This window comes from Phyllobates terribilis, unplaced genomic scaffold, assembly GCF_046119375.1.
Source record: "Phyllobates terribilis strain yellow unplaced genomic scaffold, ASM4611937v1 Scaffold_40__1_contigs__length_11209783, whole genome shotgun sequence".
In the NCBI taxonomy this organism is placed as follows: Eukaryota; Metazoa; Chordata; class Amphibia; order Anura; family Dendrobatidae; genus Phyllobates; species Phyllobates terribilis.
In genome coordinates this window covers 5,417,122-5,436,585 of record NW_027362800.1, presented here as the reverse complement: position 1 = coordinate 5,436,585, position 19,464 = coordinate 5,417,122, and the positions used below count along the sequence as shown (strand labels likewise).

General features: G+C 46.3%; 14 non-coding genes across 14 annotated transcripts; all 14 read left to right on the top strand.

Annotated features, from left to right (window-relative positions):
* The first annotated feature begins 2,222 nt into the window (after positions 1-2,222).
* On the top strand, positions 2,223-2,416 carry LOC141185700 (U2 spliceosomal RNA). The gene has a single exon (XR_012260334.1). It is a non-coding gene; the product is annotated as a U2 spliceosomal RNA (small nuclear RNA).
* Positions 2,417-3,536: 1,120 nt separating this feature from the next.
* Positions 3,537-3,727, top strand: LOC141185470 (U2 spliceosomal RNA). Its single transcript, XR_012260130.1, has one exon. It is a non-coding gene; the product is annotated as a U2 spliceosomal RNA (small nuclear RNA).
* A 1,017-nt stretch (positions 3,728-4,744) lies between these two features.
* On the top strand, positions 4,745-4,935 carry LOC141187960 (U2 spliceosomal RNA). Its single transcript, XR_012262096.1, has one exon. It is a non-coding gene; the product is annotated as a U2 spliceosomal RNA (small nuclear RNA).
* Positions 4,936-6,060: 1,125 nt separating this feature from the next.
* Positions 6,061-6,251, top strand: LOC141187958 (U2 spliceosomal RNA). The gene has a single exon (XR_012262095.1). It is a non-coding gene; the product is annotated as a U2 spliceosomal RNA (small nuclear RNA).
* Positions 6,252-7,376: 1,125 nt separating this feature from the next.
* LOC141185096 (U2 spliceosomal RNA) lies at positions 7,377-7,567 on the top strand. The gene has a single exon (XR_012259790.1). It is a non-coding gene; the product is annotated as a U2 spliceosomal RNA (small nuclear RNA).
* A 1,118-nt stretch (positions 7,568-8,685) lies between these two features.
* LOC141187957 (U2 spliceosomal RNA) lies at positions 8,686-8,876 on the top strand. Its single transcript, XR_012262094.1, has one exon. It is a non-coding gene; the product is annotated as a U2 spliceosomal RNA (small nuclear RNA).
* Positions 8,877-9,998: 1,122 nt separating this feature from the next.
* Positions 9,999-10,189, top strand: LOC141187956 (U2 spliceosomal RNA). Its single transcript, XR_012262093.1, has one exon. It is a non-coding gene; the product is annotated as a U2 spliceosomal RNA (small nuclear RNA).
* Positions 10,190-11,311: 1,122 nt separating this feature from the next.
* On the top strand, positions 11,312-11,502 carry LOC141184890 (U2 spliceosomal RNA). Its single transcript, XR_012259603.1, has one exon. It is a non-coding gene; the product is annotated as a U2 spliceosomal RNA (small nuclear RNA).
* Positions 11,503-12,622: 1,120 nt separating this feature from the next.
* LOC141184718 (U2 spliceosomal RNA) lies at positions 12,623-12,813 on the top strand. The gene has a single exon (XR_012259446.1). It is a non-coding gene; the product is annotated as a U2 spliceosomal RNA (small nuclear RNA).
* Positions 12,814-13,934: 1,121 nt separating this feature from the next.
* On the top strand, positions 13,935-14,125 carry LOC141187955 (U2 spliceosomal RNA). Its single transcript, XR_012262092.1, has one exon. It is a non-coding gene; the product is annotated as a U2 spliceosomal RNA (small nuclear RNA).
* Positions 14,126-15,245: 1,120 nt separating this feature from the next.
* Positions 15,246-15,436, top strand: LOC141187954 (U2 spliceosomal RNA). The gene has a single exon (XR_012262091.1). It is a non-coding gene; the product is annotated as a U2 spliceosomal RNA (small nuclear RNA).
* A 1,121-nt stretch (positions 15,437-16,557) lies between these two features.
* On the top strand, positions 16,558-16,748 carry LOC141187953 (U2 spliceosomal RNA). Its single transcript, XR_012262090.1, has one exon. It is a non-coding gene; the product is annotated as a U2 spliceosomal RNA (small nuclear RNA).
* Positions 16,749-17,869: 1,121 nt separating this feature from the next.
* Positions 17,870-18,060, top strand: LOC141184768 (U2 spliceosomal RNA). The gene has a single exon (XR_012259492.1). It is a non-coding gene; the product is annotated as a U2 spliceosomal RNA (small nuclear RNA).
* A 1,120-nt stretch (positions 18,061-19,180) lies between these two features.
* LOC141187951 (U2 spliceosomal RNA) lies at positions 19,181-19,371 on the top strand. Its single transcript, XR_012262088.1, has one exon. It is a non-coding gene; the product is annotated as a U2 spliceosomal RNA (small nuclear RNA).
* The last annotated feature ends 93 nt before the right edge of the window (positions 19,372-19,464 follow it).

The following is a 19,464-nucleotide window of genomic DNA, read 5'->3' as shown; positions in this document are numbered from 1 at the left end:
GACCTCATCTGTCCGGACCTGTTGGACCTGTACGAGGAGATGGTGGTGGAGGGTAGAATGCCTCCATCTTTGAGGGAAGGAATGGTCACGATCCTGTACAAGCGGAAGGGAGAGAGTTGCGACCTGAGGAATTGGCGTCCCATCACTCTGCTCAACGTGGACTACAAGATCCTGGCCAAGACGATGGCGACACGACTTAAGACGGTCATCGGACGGATCATCCACCCGGACCAGACCTGCGGCATCCCTGGACGTCGCATCGCAGACAGCCTCGCTCTCGTGCGGGACACGGTCGAGTACATCAAGGTCCGCCGCGCACACGCGGCCCTGGTCTCCTTGGATCAGGAGAAGGCCTTCGACCGGGTTTCCCACGAGTTCATGGGCCGAGCTCTGCACCGGTTAGGTTTGGGTAACATGTTTTGTTCGTATGTCCGTTTGATGTATTTTGATATCCACAGCTCGGTGTTGGTGAACGGCTGGAAGACTGACCCCTTCCCTGTCCTCTCTGGGGTCAGACAAGGCTGCCCTCTATCACCTCTTCTTTTTGTTTGTGTTATAGAACTCTTCGCAGAGGCTATCCGGCAGAATGGAGAGATCAGAGGGATCACCGCACCGGGTCCGGGACGACACGAGGTCAAGTGCTCGCTCTACATGGACGACGTCACCGTCTTCTGCGCTGATCGTGGTTCAGTCGACGCCCTCGTCCAGACGTGTGAGAGGTTCGGCCGGGCTTCAGGGGCCAAAGTCAACTGCAGGAAGTCGGAAGCCATGCTTTTCGGGGATTGGCAGCCGGCCTCCTCCGCCCCCTTCCCCTTCAACATTCAACCGGATTTCCTCAAGGTGCTGGGAGTCTGGTTCGGGAAGGAAGGAGCGGCCCTCAAGTCTTGGCAAGAACGCTTGGCCAAGGTGAAGCAACGGATCGGACTCTGGAGCCTCAGACACCTCACTTGTGAGGGTAAGGCACTCGTCCTGCGTAATGAGGTCCTGCCCGTCTTGCAGTACACGGCGCAGGCCTGGCCCCCACACGTCACTGTGTGCAGGGCCATTACCAGGACAGTGTTTCACTTTGTCTGGGGATCCAAGATGGACAGAGTCAGGCGGGCCGTCATGTACAAGGAGCCTCGCAAGGGTGGGAAGGGCGTTCCAGATATCCCCACCCTCCTGCGATCCTCTTTTGTGTGTGATTGTGTCCGCCGGACTTTGCAAGTCAAGAATGGCTCCGCGGGCAGGTCCATGTCTCGCTTCTTCCTGCTTCCTCTTTGGAGGCGACTCGGCTGGGACAAGTGGGACAGCTCCTTCCCCTACAACTGGACGACGCCATGGTTCTACGGAGACGTCGTTCGATTTGTGGGGGAACATCAACTGGAGGGACTCAAGCCCGACTTGTGGAAGCCCAAAACTATCCACAAGCTCATCAGAGCCAAGGATGACGTGGAGAACATCACAGGACTTCACCAGGACACGCTGGAGACTGTGTGGACAAATGTGTCGTCTGACAGGCTGACCAACGGGCACAAGGACTTGTCGTGGATGGCGATTCAGGGCGGACTGCCCTTCCGGTCATTCATGCATGCCCGGAATCTGTGCAAGACACGGTACTGCCCAAGGTGCCCCTTCGTGGAGGAAACATCTTTGCACACTTTTTGGGACTGCGGATTTGCACAGCGCCTGTTGACTGCCCTTGAGGACGACCTGAGGAACTCTGTCCCCAGGGCGAGCCTATCGCACCATTCTGTGCTTTACGGACTCTTCCCTGGGGTTCATACCGTCGGAGCCATCCAGGAGGCTTGGCGCCTTATGAACTGCTTCAAGGATGCCGTTTGGGTCGCCAGGAACCGGCTCATCTTGAGGAGGGAGAGGATGTCCATCCAGGACTGCCGCAGGCTGATCCACAGCCTGCTCAGAGACTATTCCATCGTGGACGGTCCGGAGGACGAGGATGAGGACTAAACCCCTCCTCCCCCTCTCCCCTTATGTGTCTTGTCTTTTAATAAAGCTTCGGGCCTGTGATTTTCCCCTCCCCATCCCCTTTTTCCCAATCCCCATCCCTTATCACGGTTCGTCGTACTGTATTGATTGACATGCTTTTTCTTTCATATTGAGTGTTTTGTGTAGCATAGGGGTGTGATGTGTCTAGTTAGTGCGTCGTATCCTCATGCTATGTAAATGTGATGTAGAATTCTGTGTGTACTGGGCTGCGGCACTGTACACTGTCTGTTAACTTATTTTTTGTGCTAATAAAAGATATATTCAATCAAAAAAATCTGTTCTTATCAGTTTAATATCTGATACGTCCCCTATCTGGGGACCATATATTAAATGGATTTTTAGAACAGGGAGATGGAAAAAGAGCTTGCTCTGTCCACTCCACGCATTGACCTGGTATTGCAGTATCTCCAGGACCGGTGCACCCCTTCTTTAATGCAGTTTCTAAAATCAGAAAGAATTGAATTCAATGCTTTTTGTTCATTTTGCTTGTTTGTCGGATTTTGGGATGGACTCTTTGGCTTTGCTTTTCTTCTCCTCATTGGATTTTTCATGTTAAAAGTTGCAGAAGCCAGATGACAAGCTCATTTTGGTTCAACTTCAGCAACTGTGCATTGCATTGCCATGTAATGTAATGTAATGCAATGCTATCTATCTAGCTCTCCCTCTATACTTCCTTTTGGATAAACAGACATATTAGGCAAGCATTTTGGAGCTTTCACCTAAATAACTACAGGTGGTGAGATAAGCTGCACAATATAATTGACCTTTCAGTATATTGTTGCACACACACCATCTATTTAGCAAATGCCCTTGTTATCAACAGCAGCCTTTTAAACTCACCTGAGCTAACAGGTATGTGAGCTGGTTACTCTGCTGCGCTTAAAATTTCTTTTTTGGTTTGCTACAATGCCTTTTCTGAAACGTTGTCTCCCTCTGCTGGAACACTGACTTCTTTCATTTAATGCCTGCAGACTATAAAAGAGAAACCAACCCAAAAAGTTTGGTTGATTAGTCTGTGGCATTCTTTTAAACTGTTGCTTATGGCGGTCTCTGTGAGCTTCTCAGTGACATTCAGCCATCCAGGTATCCCGCCTGCAGTAGACGGAATGTGGCAATGGAACGCTGGCTGCGCGTGTCATAATAGGCTCTGAGCCTTTATATACCTGCGCACAGCAGCAGCCACCTTCAGTCTGCTGCTGGACAGCCAGCAGCAGCAGCAGCAGGAGAGGTAATTAATCAGCAACCCTCCTGCTAAGGGTAGACAGCTGCTCGTTCCACCCCCCCCCCGCCTTAATTGGTTCTCCTCCCTTCCAACGGTGTTGAGGCGGGTGGGAACAGCCGGGGGTTGAGGGTACTGTGCTAAAAGAGGTGGAGTTATGCAGATCTAAAACGCGTGGATTGCAGCAGCAGCAAGCCGAAAAGTGCAGGCATGTGAGGGATCTAGAGGTTGACAGCATGTCTTCTTAACGGGAGTCCAGGTGGCCATCTCCACAAATGGACTTTTCAGAATCCTTGGGTGGCACCGTAGTCGGAAACCAATTCTGGTTATCGCTTCTCGGCCTTTTGGCTAAGATCAAGTGTAGTATCGGTTCTTATCAGTTTAATATCTGATGCGTCCCCTATCTGGGGACCATATATTAAATGGATTTTTAGAACAGGGAGATGGAAAAAGAGCTTGCTCTGTCCACTCCACGCATTGACCTGGTATTGCAGTATCTCCAGGACCGGTGCACCCCTTCTTTAATGCAGTTTCTAAAATAAGAAAGAATTGAATTCAATGCTTTTTGTTCATTTTGCTTGTTTGTCGGATTTTGGGATGGACTCTTTGCATGTAATGTAATGTAATGCAATGCTATCTATCTAGCTCTCCCTCTATACTTCCTTTTGGATAAACAGACATATTAGGCAAGCATTTTGGAGCTTTCACCTAAATAACTACAGGTGGTGAGAAAAGCTGCACAATATAATTGACCTTTCAGTATATTGTTGCACACACACCATCTATTTAGCAAATGCCCTTGTTATCAACAGCAGCCTTTTAAACTCACCTGAGCTAACAGGTATGTGAGCTGGTTACTCTGCTGCGCTTAAAATTTCTTTTTTGGTTTGCTACAATGCCTTTTCTGAAACGTTGTCTCCCTCTGCTGGAACACTGACTTCTTTCATTTAATGCCTGCAGACTATAAAAGAGAAACCAACCCAAAAAGTTTGGTTGATTAGTCTGTGGCATTCTTTTAAACTGTTGCTTATGGCGGTCTCTGTGAGCTTCTCAGTGACATTCAGCCATCCAGGTATCCCGCCTGCAGTAGACGGAATGTGGCAATGGAACGCTGGCTGCGCGTGTCATAATAGGCTCTGAGCCTTTATATACCTGCGCACAGCAGCAGCCACCTTCAGTCTGCTGCTGGACAGCCAGCAGCAGCAGCAGCAGGAGAGGTAATTAATCAGCAACCCTCCTGCTAAGGGTAGACAGCTGCTCGTTCCACCCCCCCCCCGCCTTAATTGGTTCTCCTCCCTTCCAACGGTGTTGAGGCGGGTGGGAACAGCCGGGGGTTGAGGGTACTGTGCTAAAAGAGGTGGAGTTATGCAGATCTAAAACGCGTGGATTGCAGCAGCAGCAAGCCGAAAAGTGCAGGCATGTGAGGGATCTAGAGGTTGACAGCATGTCTTCTTAACGGGAGTCCAGGTGGCCATCTCCACAAATGGACTTTTCAGAATCCTTGGGTGGCACCGTAGTCGGAAACCAATTCTGGTTATCGCTTCTCGGCCTTTTGGCTAAGATCAAGTGTAGTATCTGTTCTTATCAGTTTAATATCTGATACGTCCCCTATCTGGGGACCATATATTAAATGGATTTTTAGAACAGGGAGATGGAAAAAGAGCTTGCTCTGTCCACTCCACGCATTGACCTGGTATTGCAGTATCTCCAGGACCGGTGCACCCCTTCTTTAATGCAGTTTCTAAAATCAGAAAGAATTGAATTCAATGCTTTTTGTTCATTTTGCTTGTTTGTCGGATTTTGGGATGGACTCTTTGGCTTTGCTTTTCTTCTCCTCATTGGATTTTTCATGTTAAAAGTTGCAGAAGCCAGATGACAAGCTCATTTTGGTTCAACTTCAGCAACTGTGCATTGCATTGCCATGTAATGTAATGTAATGCAATGCTATCTATCTAGCTCTCCCTCTATACTTCCTTTTGGATAAACAGACATATTAGGCAAGCATTTTGGAGCTTTCACCTAAATAACTACAGGTGGTGAGATAAGCTGCACAATATAATTGACCTTTCAGTATATTGTTGCACACACACCATCTATTTAGCAAATGCCCTTGTTATCAACAGCAGCCTTTTAAACTCACCTGAGCTAACAGGTATGTGAGCTGGTTACTCTGCTGCGCTTAAAATTTCTTTTTTGGTTTGCTACAATGCCTTTTCTGAAACGTTGTCTCCCTCTGCTGGAACACTGACTTCTTTCATTTAATGCCTGCAGACTATAAAAGAGAAACCAACCCAAAAAGTTTGGTTGATTAGTCTGTGGCATTCTTTTAAACTGTTGCTTATGGCGGTCTCTGTGAGCTTCTCAGTGACATTCAGCCATCCAGGTATCCCGCCTGCAGTAGACGGAATGTGGCAATGGAACGCTGGCTGCGCGTGTCATAATAGGCTCTGAGCCTTTATATACCTGCGCACAGCAGCAGCCACCTTCAGTCTGCTGCTGGACAGCCAGCAGCAGCAGCAGCAGGAGAGGTAATTAATCAGCAACCCTCCTGCTAAGGGTAGACAGCTGCTCGTTCCACCCCCCCCCCCCCCCGCCTTAATTGGTACTCCTCCCTTCCAACGGTGTTGAGGCGGGTGGGAACAGCCGGGGGTTGAGGGTACTGTGCTAAAAGAGGTGGAGTTATGCAGATCTAAAACGTGTGGATTGCAGCAGCAGCAAGCCGAAAAGTGCAGGCATGTGAGGGATCTAGAGGTTGACAGCATGTCTTCTTAACGGGAGTCCAGGTGGCCATCTCCACAAATGGACTTTTCAGAATCCTTGGGTGGCACCGTAGTCGGAAACCAATTCTGGTTATCGCTTCTCGGCCTTTTGGCTAAGATCAAGTGTAGTATCTGTTCTTATCAGTTTAATATCTGATACGTCCCCTATCTGGGGACCATATATTAAATGGATTTTTAGAACAGGGAGATGGAAAAAGAGCTTGCTCTGTCCACTCCACGCATTGACCTGGTATTGCAGTATCTCCAGGACCGGTGCACCCCTTCTTTAATGCAGTTTCTAAAATCAGAAAGAATTGAATTCAATGCTTTTTGTTCATTTTGCTTGTTTGTCGGATTTTGGGATGGACTCTTTGGCTTTGCTTTTCTTCTCCTCATTGGATTTTTCATGTTAAAAGCTGCAGAAGCCAGATGACAAGCTCATTTTGGTTCAACTTCAGCAACTGTGCATTGCATTGCCATGTAATGTAATGTAATGCAATGCTATCTATCTAGCTCTCCCTCTATACTTCCTTTTGGATAAACAGACATATTAGGCAAGCATTTTGGAGCTTTCACCTAAATAACTACAGGTGGTGAGATAAGCTGCACAATATAATTGACCTTTCAGTATATTGTTGCACACACACCATCTATTTAGCAAATGCCCTTGTTATCAACAGCAGCCTTTTAAACTCACCTGAGCTAACAGGTATGTGAGCTGGTTACTCTGCTGCGCTTAAAATTTCTTTTTTGGTTTGCTACAATGCCTTTTCTGAAACGTTGTCTCCCTCTGCTGGAACACTGACTTCTTTCATTTAATGCCTGCAGACTATAAAAGAGAAACCAACCCAAAAAGTTTGGTTGATTAGTCTGTGGCATTCTTTTAAACTGTTGCTTATGGCGGTCTCTGTGAGCTTCTCAGTGACATTCAGCCATCCAGGTATCCCGCCTGCAGTAGACGGAATGTGGCAATGGAACGCTGGCTGCGCGTGTCATAATAGGCTCTGAGCCTTTATATACCTGCGCAGAGCAGCAGCCACCTTCAGTCTGCTGCTGGACAGCCAGCAGCAGCAGCAGCAGCAGGAGAGGTAATTAATCAGCAACCCTCCTGCTAAGGGTAGACAGCTGCTCGTTCCACCCCCCCCCCCCGCCTTAATTGGTTCTCCTCCCTTCCAACGGTGTTGAGGCGGGTGGGAACAGCCGGGGGTTGAGGGTACTGTGCTAAAAGAGGTGGAGTTATGCAGATCTAAAACGCGCGGATTGCAGCAGCAGCAAGCCGAAAAGTGCAGGCATGTGAGGGATCTAGAGGTTGACAGCATGTCTTCTTAACGGGAGTCCAGGTGGCCATCTCCACAAATGGACTTTTCAGAATCCTTGGGTGGCACCGTAGTCGGAAACCAATTCTGGTTATCGCTTCTCGGCCTTTTGGCTAAGATCAAGTGTAGTATCTGTTCTTATCAGTTTAATATCTGATACGTCCCCTATCTGGGGACCATATATTAAATGGATTTTTAGAACAGGGAGATGGAAAAAGAGCTTGCTCTGTCCACTCCACGCATTGACCTGGTATTGCAGTATCTCCAGGACCGCTGCACCCCTTCTTTAATGCAGTTTCTAAAATCAGAAAGAATTGAATTCAATGCTTTTTGTTCATTTTGCTTGTTTGTCGGATTTTGGGATGGACTCTTTGGCTTTGCTTTTCTTCTCCTCATTGGATTTTTCATGTTAAAAGTTGCAGAAGCCAGATGACAAGCTCATTTTGGTTCAACTTCAGCAACTGTGCATTGCATTGCCATGTAATGTAATGTAATGCAATGCTATCTATCTAGCTCTCCCTCTATACTTCCTTTTGGATAAACAGACATATTAGGCAAGCATTTTGGAGCTTTCACCTAAATAACTACAGGTGGTGAGATAAGCTGCACAATATAATTGACCTTTCAGTATATTGTTGCACACACACCATCTATTTAGCAAATGCCCTTGTTATCAACAGCAGCCTTTTAAACTCACCTGAGCTAACAGGTATGTGAGCTGGTTACTCTGCTGCGCTTAAAATTTCTTTTTTGGTTTGCTACAATGCCTTTTCTGAAACGTTGTCTCCCTCTGCTGGAACACTGACTTCTTTCATTTAATGCCTGCAGACTATAAAAGAGAAACCAACCCAAAAAGTTTGGTTGATTAGTCTGTGGCATTCTTTTAAACTGTTGCTTATGGCGGTCTCTGTGAGCTTCTCAGTGACATTCAGCCATCCAGGTATCCCGCCTGCAGTAGACGGAATGTGGCAATGGAACGCTGGCTGCGCGTGTCATAATAGGCTCTGAGCCTTTATATACCTGCGCACAGCAGCAGCCACCTTCAGTCTGCTGCTGGACAGCCAGCAGCAGCAGCAGGAGAGGTAATTAATCAGCAACCCTCCTGCTAAGGGTAGACAGCTGCTCGTTCCACCCCCCCCCGCGCCTTAATTGGTTCTCCTCCCTTCCAACGGTGTTGAGGCGGGTGGGAACAGCCGGGGGTTGAGGGTACTGTGCTAAAAGAGGTGGAGTTATGCAGATCTAAAACGCGTGGATTGCAGCAGCAGCAAGCCGAAAAGTGCAGGCATGTGAGGGATCTAGAGGTTGACAGCATGTCTTCTTAACGGGAGTCCAGGTGGCCATCTCCACAAATGGACTTTTCAGAATCCTTGGGTGGCACCGTAGTCGGAAACCAATTCTGGTTATCGCTTCTCGGCCTTTTGGCTAAGATCAAGTGTAGTATCTGTTCTTATCAGTTTAATATCTGATACGTCCCCTATCTGGGGACCATATATTAAATGGATTTTTAGAACAGGGAGATGGAAAAAGAGCTTGCTCTGTCCACTCCACGCATTGACCTGGTATTGCAGTATCTCCAGGACCGGTGCACCCCTTCTTTAATGCAGTTTCTAAAATCAGAAAGAATTGAATTCAATGCTTTTTGTTCATTTTGCTTGTTTGTCGGATTTTGGGATGGACTCTTTGGCTTTGCTTTTCTTCTCCTCATTGGATTTTTCATGTTAAAAGTTGCAGAAGCCAGATGACAAGCTCATTTTGGTTCAACTTCAGCAACTGTGCATTGCATTGCCATGTAATGTAATGTAATGCAATGCTATCTATCTAGCTCTCCCTCTATACTTCCTTTTGGATAAACAGACATATTAGGCAAGCATTTTGGAGCTTTCACCTAAATAACTACAGGTGGTGAGATAAGCTGCACAATATAATTGACCTTTCAGTATATTGTTGCACACACACCATCTATTTAGCAAATGCCCTTGTTATCAACAGCAGCCTTTTAAACTCACCTGAGCTAACAGGTATGTGAGCTGGTTACTCTGCTGCGCTTAAAATTTCTTTTTTGGTTTGCTACAATGCCTTTTCTGAAACGTTGTCTCCCTCTGCTGGAACACTGACTTCTTTCATTTAATGCCTGCAGACTATAAAAGAGAAACCAACCCAAAAAGTTTGGTTGATTAGTCTGTGGCATTCTTTTAAACTGTTGCTTATGGCGGTCTCTGTGAGCTTCTCAGTGACATTCAGCCATCCAGGTATCCCGCCTGCAGTAGACGGAATGTGGCAATGGAACGCTGGCTGCGCGTGTCATAATAGGCTCTGAGCCTTTATATACCTGCGCACAGCAGCAGCCACCTTCAGTCTGCTGCTGGACAGCCAGCAGCAGCAGCAGCAGGAGAGGTAATTAATCAGCAACCCTCCTGCTAAGGGTAGACAGCTGCTCGTTCCACCCCCCCCCCCCGCCTTAATTGGTTCTCCTCCCTTCCAACGGTGTTGAGGCGGGTGGGAACAGCCGGGGGTTGAGGGTACTGTGCTAAAAGAGGTGGAGTTATGCAGATCTAAAACGCGTGGATTGCAGCAGCAGCAAGCCGAAAAGTGCAGGCATGTGAGGGATCTAGAGGTTGACAGCATGTCTTCTTAACGGGAGTCCAGGTGGCCATCTCCACAAATGGACTTTTCAGAATCCTTGGGTGGCACCGTAGTCGGAAACCAATTCTGGTTATCGCTTCTCGGCCTTTTGGCTAAGATCAAGTGTAGTATCTGTTCTTATCAGTTTAATATCTGATACGTCCCCTATCTGGGGACCATATATTAAATGGATTTTTAGAACAGGGAGATGGAAAAAGAGCTTGCTCTGTCCACTCCACGCATTGACCTGGTATTGCAGTATCTCCAGGACCGGTGCACCCCTTCTTTAATGCAGTTTCTAAAATCAGAAAGAATTGAATTCAATGCTTTTTGTTCATTTTGCTTGTTTGTCGGATTTTGGGATGGACTCTTTGGCTTTGCTTTTCTTCTCCTCATTGGATTTTTCATGTTAAAAGTTGCAGAAGCCAGATGACAAGCTCATTTTGGTTCAACTTCAGCAACTGTGCATTGCATTGCCGTGTAATGTAATGTAATGCAATGTTATCTATCTAGCTCTCCCTCTATACTTCCTTTTGGATAAACAGACATATTAGGCAAGCATTTTGGAGCTTTCACCTAAATAACTACAGGTGGTGAGATAAGCTGCACAATATAATTGACCTTTCAGTATATTGTTGCACACACACCATCTATTTAGCAAATGCCCTTGTTATCAACAGCAGCCTTTTAAACTCACCTGAGCTAACAGGTATGTGAGCTGGTTACTCTGCTGCGCTTAAAATTTCTTTTTTGGTTTGCTACAATGCCTTTTCTGAAACGTTGTCTCCCTCTGCTGGAACACTGACTTCTTTCATTTAATGCCTGCAGACTATAAAAGAGAAACCAACCCAAAAAGTTTGGTTGATTAGTCTGTGGCATTCTTTTAAACTGTTGCTTATGGCGGTCTCTGTGAGCTTCTCAGTGACATTCAGCCATCCAGGTATCCCGCCTGCAGTAGACGGAATGTGGCAATGGAACGCTGGCTGCGCGTGTCATAATAGGCTCTGAGCCTTTATATACCTGCGCACAGCAGCAGCCACCTTCAGTCTGCTGCTGGACAGCCAGCAGCAGCAGCAGCAGGAGAGGTAATTAATCAGCAACCCTCCTGCTAAGGGTAGACAGCTGCTCGTTCCACCACCCCCCCCCGCCTTAATTGGTTCTCCTCCCTTCCAACGGTGTTGAGGCGGGTGGGAACAGCCGGGGGTTGAGGGTACTGTGCTAAAAGAGGTGGAGTTATGCAGATCTAAAACGCGTGGATTGCAGCAGCAGCAAGCCGAAAAGTGCAGGCATGTGAGGGATCTAGAGGTTGACAGCATGTCTTCTTAACGGGAGTCCAGGTGGCCATCTCCACAAATGGACTTTTCAGAATCCTTGGGTGGCACCGTAGTCGGAAACCAATTCTGGTTATCGCTTCTCGGCCTTTTGGCTAAGATCAAGTGTAGTATCTGTTCTTATCAGTTTAATATCTGATACGTCCCCTATCTGGGGACCATATATTAAATGGATTTTTAGAACAGGGAGATGGAAAAAGAGCTTGCTCTGTCCACTCCACGCATTGACCTGGTATTGCAGTATCTCCAGAACCGGTGCACCCCTTCTTTAATGCAGTTTCTAAAATCAGAAAGAATTGAATTCAATGCTTTTTGTTCATTTTGCTTGTTTGTCGGATTTTGGGATGGACTCTTTGGCTTTGCTTTTCTTCTCCTCATTGGATTTTTCATGTTAAAAGTTGCAGAAGCCAGATGACAAGCTCATTTTGGTTCAACTTCAGCAACTGTGCATTGCATTGCCATGTAATGTAATGTAATGCAATGCTATCTATCTAGCTCTCCCTCTATACTTCCTTTTGGATAAACAGACATATTAGGCAAGCATTTTGGAGCTTTCACCTAAATAACTACAGGTGGTGAGATAAGCTGCACAATATAATTGACCTTTCAGTATATTGTTGCACACACACCATCTATTTAGCAAATGCCCTTGTTATCAACAGCAGCCTTTTAAACTCACCTGAGCTAACAGGTATGTGAGCTGGTTACTCTGCTGCGCTTAAAATTTCTTTTTTGGTTTGCTACAATGCCTTTTCTGAAACGTTGTCTCCCTCTGCTGGAACACTGACTTCTTTCATTTAATGCCTGCAGACTATAAAAGAGAAACCAACCCAAAAAGTTTGGTTGATTAGTCTGTGGCATTCTTTTAAACTGTTGCTTATGGCGGTCTCTGTGAGCTTCTCAGTGACATTCAGCCATCCAGGTATCCCGCCTGCAGTAGATGGAATGTGGCAATGGAACGCTGGCTGCGCGTGTCATAATAGGCTCTGAGCCTTTATATACCTGCGCACAGCAGCAGCCACCTTCAGTCTGCTGCTGGACAGCCAGCAGCAGCAGCAGCAGGAGAGGTAATTAATCAGCAACCCTCCTGCTAAGGGTAGACAGCTGCTCGTTCCACCCCCCCCCCGCCTTAATTGGTTCTCCTCCCTTCCAACGGTGTTGAGGCGGGTGGGAACAGCCGGGGGTTGAGGGTACTGTGCTAAAAGAGGTGGAGTTATGCAGATCTAAAACGCGTGGATTGCAGCAGCAGCAAGCCGAAAAGTGCAGGCATGTGAGGGATCTAGAGGTTGACAGCATGTCTTCTTAACGGGAGTCCAGGTGGCCATCTCCACAAATGGACTTTCCAGAATCCTTGGGTGGCACCGTAGTCGGAAACCAATTCTGGTTATCGCTTCTCGGCCTTTTGGCTAAGATCAAGTATAGTATCTGTTCTTATCAGTTTAATATCTGATACGTCCCCTATCTGGGGACCATATATTAAATGGATTTTTAGAACAGGGAGATGGAAAAAGAGCTTGCTCTGTCCACTCCACGCATTGACCTGGTATTGCAGTATCTCCAGGACCGGTGCACCCCTTCTTTAATGCAGTTTCTAAAATCAGAAAGAATTGAATTCAATGCTTTTTGTTCATTTTGCTTGTTTGTCGGATTTTGGGATGGACTCTTTGGCTTTGCTTTTCTTCTCCTCATTGGATTTTTCATGTTAAAAGTTGCAGAAGCCAGATGACAAGCTCATTTTGGTTCAACTTCAGCAACTGTGCATTGCATTGCCATGTAATGTAATGTAATGCAATGCTATCTATCTAGCTCTCCCTCTATACTTCCTTTTGGATAAACAGATATATTAGGCAAGCATTTTGGAGCTTTCACCTAAATAACTACAGGTGGTGAGATAAGCTGCACAATATAATTGACCTTTCAGTATATTGTTGCACACACACCATCTATTTAGCAAATGCCCTTGTTATCAACAGCAGCCTTTTAAACTCACCTGAGCTAACAGGTTTGTGAGCTGGTTACTCTGCTACGCTTAAAATTTCTTTTTTGGTTTGCTACAATGCCTTTTCTGAAACGTTGTCTCCCTCTGCTGGAACACTGACTTCTTTCATTTAATGCCTGCAGACTATAAAAGAGAAACCAACCCAAAAAGTTTGGTTGATTAGTCTGTGGCATTCTTTTAAACTGTTGCTTATGGCGGTCTCTGTGAGCTTCTCAGTGACATTCAGCCATCCAGGTATCCCGCCTGCAGTAGACGGAATGTGGCAATGGAACGCTGGCTGCGCGTGTCATAATAGGCTCTGAGCCTTTATATACCTGCGCACAGCAGCAGCCACCTTCAGTCTGCTGCTGGACAGCCAGCAGCAGCAGCAGCAGGAGAGGTAATTAATCAGCAACCCTCCTGCTAAGGGTAGACAGCTGCTCGTTCCACCCCCCCCCCCGCCTTAATTGGTTCTCCTCCCTTCCAACGGTGTTGAGGCGGGTGGGAACAGCCGGGGGTTGAGGGTACTGTGCTAAAAGAGGTGGAGTTATGCAGATCTAAAACGCGTGGATTGCAGCAGCAGCAAGCCGAAAAGTGCAGGCATGTGAGGGATCTAGAGGTTGACAGCATGTCTTCTTAACGGGAGTCCAGGTGGCCATCTCCACAAATGGACTTTTCAGAATCCTTGGGTGGCACCGTAGTCGGAAACCAATTCTGGTTATCGCTTCTCGGCCTTTTGGCTAAGATCAAGTGTAGTATCTGTTCTTATCAGTTTAATATCTGATACGTCCCCTATCTGGGGACCATATATTAAATGGATTTTTAGAACAGGGAGATGGAAAAAGAGCTTGCTCTGTCCACTCCACGCATTGACCTGGTATTGCAGTATCTCCAGGACCGGTGCACCCCTTCTTTAATGCAGTTTCTAAAATCAGAAAGAATTGAATTCAATGCTTTTTGTTCATTTTGCTTGTTTGTCGGATTTTGGGATGGACTCTTTGGCTTTGCTTTTCTTCTCCTCATTGGATTTTTCATGTTAAAAGTTGCAGAAGCCAGATGACAAGCTCATTTTGGTTCAACTTCAGCAACTGTGCATTGCATTGCCATGTAATGTAATGTAATGCAATGCTATCTATCTAGCTCTCCCTCTATACTTCCTTTTGGATAAACAGACATATTAGGCAAGCATTTTGGAGCTTTCACCTAAATAACTACAGGTGGTGAGATAAGCTGCACAATATAATTGACCTTTCAGTATATTGTTGCACACACACCATCTATTTAGCAAATGCCCTTGTTATCAACAGCAGCCTTTTAAACTCACCTGAGCTAACAGGTATGTGAGCTGGTTACTCTGCTGCGCTTAAAATTTCTTTTTTGGTTTGCTACAATGCCTTTTCTGAAACGTTGTCTCCCTCTGCTAGAACACTGACTTCTTTCATTTAATGCCTGCAGACTATAAAAGAGAAACCAACCCAAAAAGTTTGGTTGATTAGTCTGTGGCATTCTTTTAAACTGTTGCTTATGGCGGTCTCTGTGAGCTTCTCAGTGACATTCAGCCATCCAGGTATCCCGCCTGCAGTAGACGGAATGTGGCAATGGAACGCTGGCTGCGCGTGTCATAATAGGCTCTGAGCCTTTATATACCTGCGCACAGCAGCAGCCACCTTCAGTCTGCTGCTGGACAGCCAGCAGCAGCAGCAGCAGGAGAGGTAATTAATCAGCAACCCTCCTGCTAAGGGTAGACAGCTGCTCGTTCCACCCCCCCCCCGCCTTAATTGGTTCTCCTCCCTTCCAACGGTGTTGAGGCGGGTGGGAACAGCCGGGGGTTGAGGGTACTGTGCTAAAAGAGGTGGAGTTATGCAGATCTAAAACGCGTGGATTGCAGCAGCAGCAAGCCGAAAAGTGCAGGCATGTGAGGGATCTAGAGGTTGACAGCATGTCTTCTTAACGGGAGTCCAGGTGGCCATCTCCACAAATGGACTTTTCAGAATCCTTGGGTGGCACCGTAGTCGGAAACCAATTCTGGTTATCGCTTCTCGGCCTTTTGGCTAAGATCAAGTGTAGTATCTGTTCTTATCAGTTTAATATCTGATACGTCCCCTATCTGGGGACCATATATTAAATGGATTTTTAGAACAGGGAGATGGAAAAAGAGCTTGCTCTGTCCACTCCACGCATTGACCTGGTATTGCAGTATCTCCAGGACCGGTGCACCCCTTCTTTAATGCAGTTTCTAAAATCAGAAAGAATTGAATTCAATGCTTTTTGTTCATTTTGCTTGTTTGTCGGATTTTGGGATGGACTCTTTGGCTTTGCTTTTCTTCTCCTCATTGGATTTTTCATGTTAAAAGTTGCAGAAGCCAGATGACAAGCTCATTTTGGTTCAACTTCAGCAACTGTGCATTGCATTGCCATGTAATGTAATGTAATGCAATGCTATCTATCTAGCTCTCCCTCTATACTTCCTTTTGGATAAACAGACATATTAGGCAAGCATTTTGGAGCTTTCACCTAAATAACTACAGGTGGTGAGATAAGCTGCACAATATAATTGACCTTTCAGTATATTGTTGCACACACACCATCTATTTAGCAAATGCCCTTGTTATCAACAGCAGCCTTTTAAACTCACCTGAGCTAACAGGTATGTGAGCTGGTTACTCTGCTGCGCTTAAAATTTCTTTTTTGGTTTGCTACAATGCCTTTTCTGAAACGTTGTCTCCCTCTGCTGGAACACTGACTTCTTTCATTTAATGCCTGCAGACTATAAAAGAGAAACCAACCCAAAAAGTTTGGTTGATTAGTCTGTGGCATTCTTTTAAACTGTTGCTTATGGCGGTCTCTGTGAGCTTCTCAGTGACATTCAGCCATCCAGGTATCCCGCCTGCAGTAGACGGAATGTGGCAATGGAACGCTGGCTGCGCGTGTCATAATAGGCTCTGAGCCTTTATATACCTGCGCACAGCAGCAGCCACCTTCAGTCTGCTGCTGGACAGCCAGCAGCAGCAGCAGCAGGAGAGGTAATTAATCAGCAACCCTCCTGCTAAGGGTAGACAGCTGCTCGTTCCACCCCCCCCCCCGCCTTAATTGGTTCTCCTCCCTTCCAACGGTGTTGAGGCGGGTGGGAACAGCTGGGGGTTGAGGGTACTGTGCTAAAAGAGGTGGAGTTATGCAGATCTAAAACGCGTGGATTGCAGCAGCAGCAAGCCGAAAAGTGCAGGCATGTGAGGGATCTAGAGGTTGACAGCATGTCTTCTTAACGGGAGTCCAGGTGGCCATCTCCACAAATGGACTTTTCAGAATCCTTGGGTGGCACCGTAGTCGGAAACCAATTCTGGTTATCGCTTCTCGGCCTTTTGGCTAAGATCAAGTGTAGTATCTGTTCTTATCAGTTTAATATCTGATACGTCCCCTATCTGGGGACCATATATTAAATGGATTTTTAGAACAGGGAGATGGAAAAAGAGCTTGCTCTGTCCACTCCACGCATTGACCTGGTATTGCAGTATCTCCAGGACCGGTGCACCCCTTCTTTAATGCAGTTTCTAAAATCAGAAAGAATTGAATTCAATGCTTTTTGTTCATTTTGCTTGTTTGTCGGATTTTGGGATGGACTCTTTGGCTTTGCTTTTCTTCTCCTCATTGGATTTTTCATGTTAAAAGTTGCAGAAGCCAGATGACAAGCTCATTTTGGTTCAACTTCAGCAACTCTGCATTGCATTGCCATGTAATGTAATGTAATGCAATGCTATCTATCTAGCTCTCCCTCTATACTTCCTTTTGGATAAACAGACATATTAGGCAAGCATTTTGGAGCTTTCACCTAAATAACTACAGGTGGTGAGATAATCTGCACAATATAATTGACCTTTCAGTATATTGTTGCACACACACCATCTATTTAGCAAATGCCCTTGTTATCAACAGCAGCCTTTTAAACTCACCTGAGCTAACAGGTATGTGAGCTGGTTACTCTGCTGCGCTTAAAATTTCTTTTTTGGTTTGCTACAATGCCTTTTCTGAAACGTTGTCTCCCTCTGCTGGAACACTGACTTCTTTCATTTAATGCCTGCAGACTATAAAAGAGAAACCAACCCAAAAAGTTTGGTTGATTAGTCTGTGGCATTCTTTTAAACTGTTGCTTATGGCGGTCTCTGTGAGCTTCTCAGTGACATTCAGCCATCCAGGTATCCCGCCTGCAGTAGACGGAATGTGGCAATGGAACGCTGGCTGCGCGTGTCATAATAGGCTCTGAGCCTTTATATACCTGCGCACAGCAGCAGCCACCTTCAGTCTGCTGCTGGACAGCCAGCAGCAGCAGCAGCAGGAGAGGTAATTAATCAGCAACCCTCCTGCTAAGGGTAGACAGCTGCTCGTTCCAACCCCCCCCCCGCCTTAATTGGTTCTCCTCCCTTCCAACGGTGTTGAGGCGGGTGGGAACAGCCGGGGGTTGAGGGTACTGTGCTAAAAGAGGTGGAGTTATGCAGATCTATAACGCGTGGATTGCAGCAGCAGCAAGCCGAAAAGTGCAGGCATGTGAGGGATCTAGAGGTTCACAGCATGTCTTCTTAACGGGAGTCCAGGTGGCCATCTCCACAAATGGACTTTTCAGAATCCTTGGGTGGCACCGTAGTCGGAAACCAATTCTGGTTATCGCTTCTCGGCCTTTTGGCTAAGATCAAGTGTAATATCTGTTCTTATCAGTTTAATATCTGATACGTCCCCTATCTGGGGACCATATATTAAATGGATTTTTAGAACAGGGAGATGGAAAAAGAGCTTGCTCTGTCCACTCCACGCATTGACCTGGTATTGCAGTATCTCCAGGACCGGTGCACCCCTTCTTTAATGCAGTTTCTAAAATCAGAAAGAATTGAATTCAATGCTTTTTGTTCATTTTGCTTGTTTGTCGGATTTTGGGATGGACTCTTTGGCTTTGCTTTTCTTCTCCTCATTGGATTTTTCATGTTAAAAGTTGCAGAAGCCAGATGACAAGCTCATTTTGGTTCAACTTCAGCAACTGTGCATTGCATTGCCATGTAATGTAATGTAATGCAATGCTATCTATCTAGCTCTCCCTCTATACTTCCTTTTGGATAAACAGACATATTAGGCAAGCATTTTGGAGCTTTCACCTAAATAACTACAGGTGGTGAGATAAGCTGCACAATATAATTGACCTTTCAGTATATTGTTGCACACACACCATCTATTTAGCAAATGCCCTTGTTATCAACAGCAGCCTTTTAAACTCACCTGAGCTAACAGGTATGTGAGCTGGTTACTCTGCTGCGCTTAAAATTTCTTTTTTGGTTTGCTACAATGCCTTTTCTGAAACGTTGTCTCCCTCTGCTGGAACACTGACTTCTTTCATTTAATGCCTGCAGACTATAAAAGAGAAACCAACCCAAAAAGTTTGGTTGATTAGTCTGTGGCATTCTTTTAAACTGTTGCTTATGGCGGTCTCTGTGAGCTTCTCAGTGACATTCAGCCATCCAGGTATCCCGCCTGCAGTAGACGGAATGTGGCAATGGAACGCTGGCTGCGCGTGTCATAATAGGCTCTGAGCCTTTATATATCTGCGCACAGCAGCAGCCACCTTCAGTCTGCTGCTGGACAGCCAGCAGCAGCAGCAGCAGGAGAGGTAATTAATCAGCAACCCTCCTGCTAAGGGTAGACAGCTGCTCGTTCCACCCCCCCCCCGCCTTAATTGGTTCTCCTCCCTTCCAACGGTGTTGAGGCGGGTGGGAACAGCCGGGGGTTGAGGGTACTGTGCTAAAAGAGGTGGAGTTATGCAGATCTAAAACGCGTGGATTGCAGCAGCAGCAAGCCGAAAAGTGCAGGCATGTGAGGGATCTAGAGGTTGACAGCATGTCTTCTTAACGGGAGTCCAGGTGGCCATCTCCACAAATGGACTTTTCAGAATCCTTGGGTGGCACCGTAGTCGGAAACCAATTCTGGTTATCGCTTCTCGGCCTTTTGGCTAAGATCAAGTGTAGTATCTGTTCTTATCAGTTTAATATCTGATACGTCCCCTATCTGGGGACCATATATTAAATGGATTTTTAGAACAGGGAGATGGAAAAAGAGCTTGCTCTGTCCACTCCACGCATTGACCTGGTATTGCAGTATCTCCAGGACCGGTGCACCCCTTCTTTAATGCAGTTTCTAAAATCAGAAAGAATTGAATTCAATGCTTTTTGTTCATTTTGCTTGTTTGTCGGATTTTGGGATGGACACTTTGGCT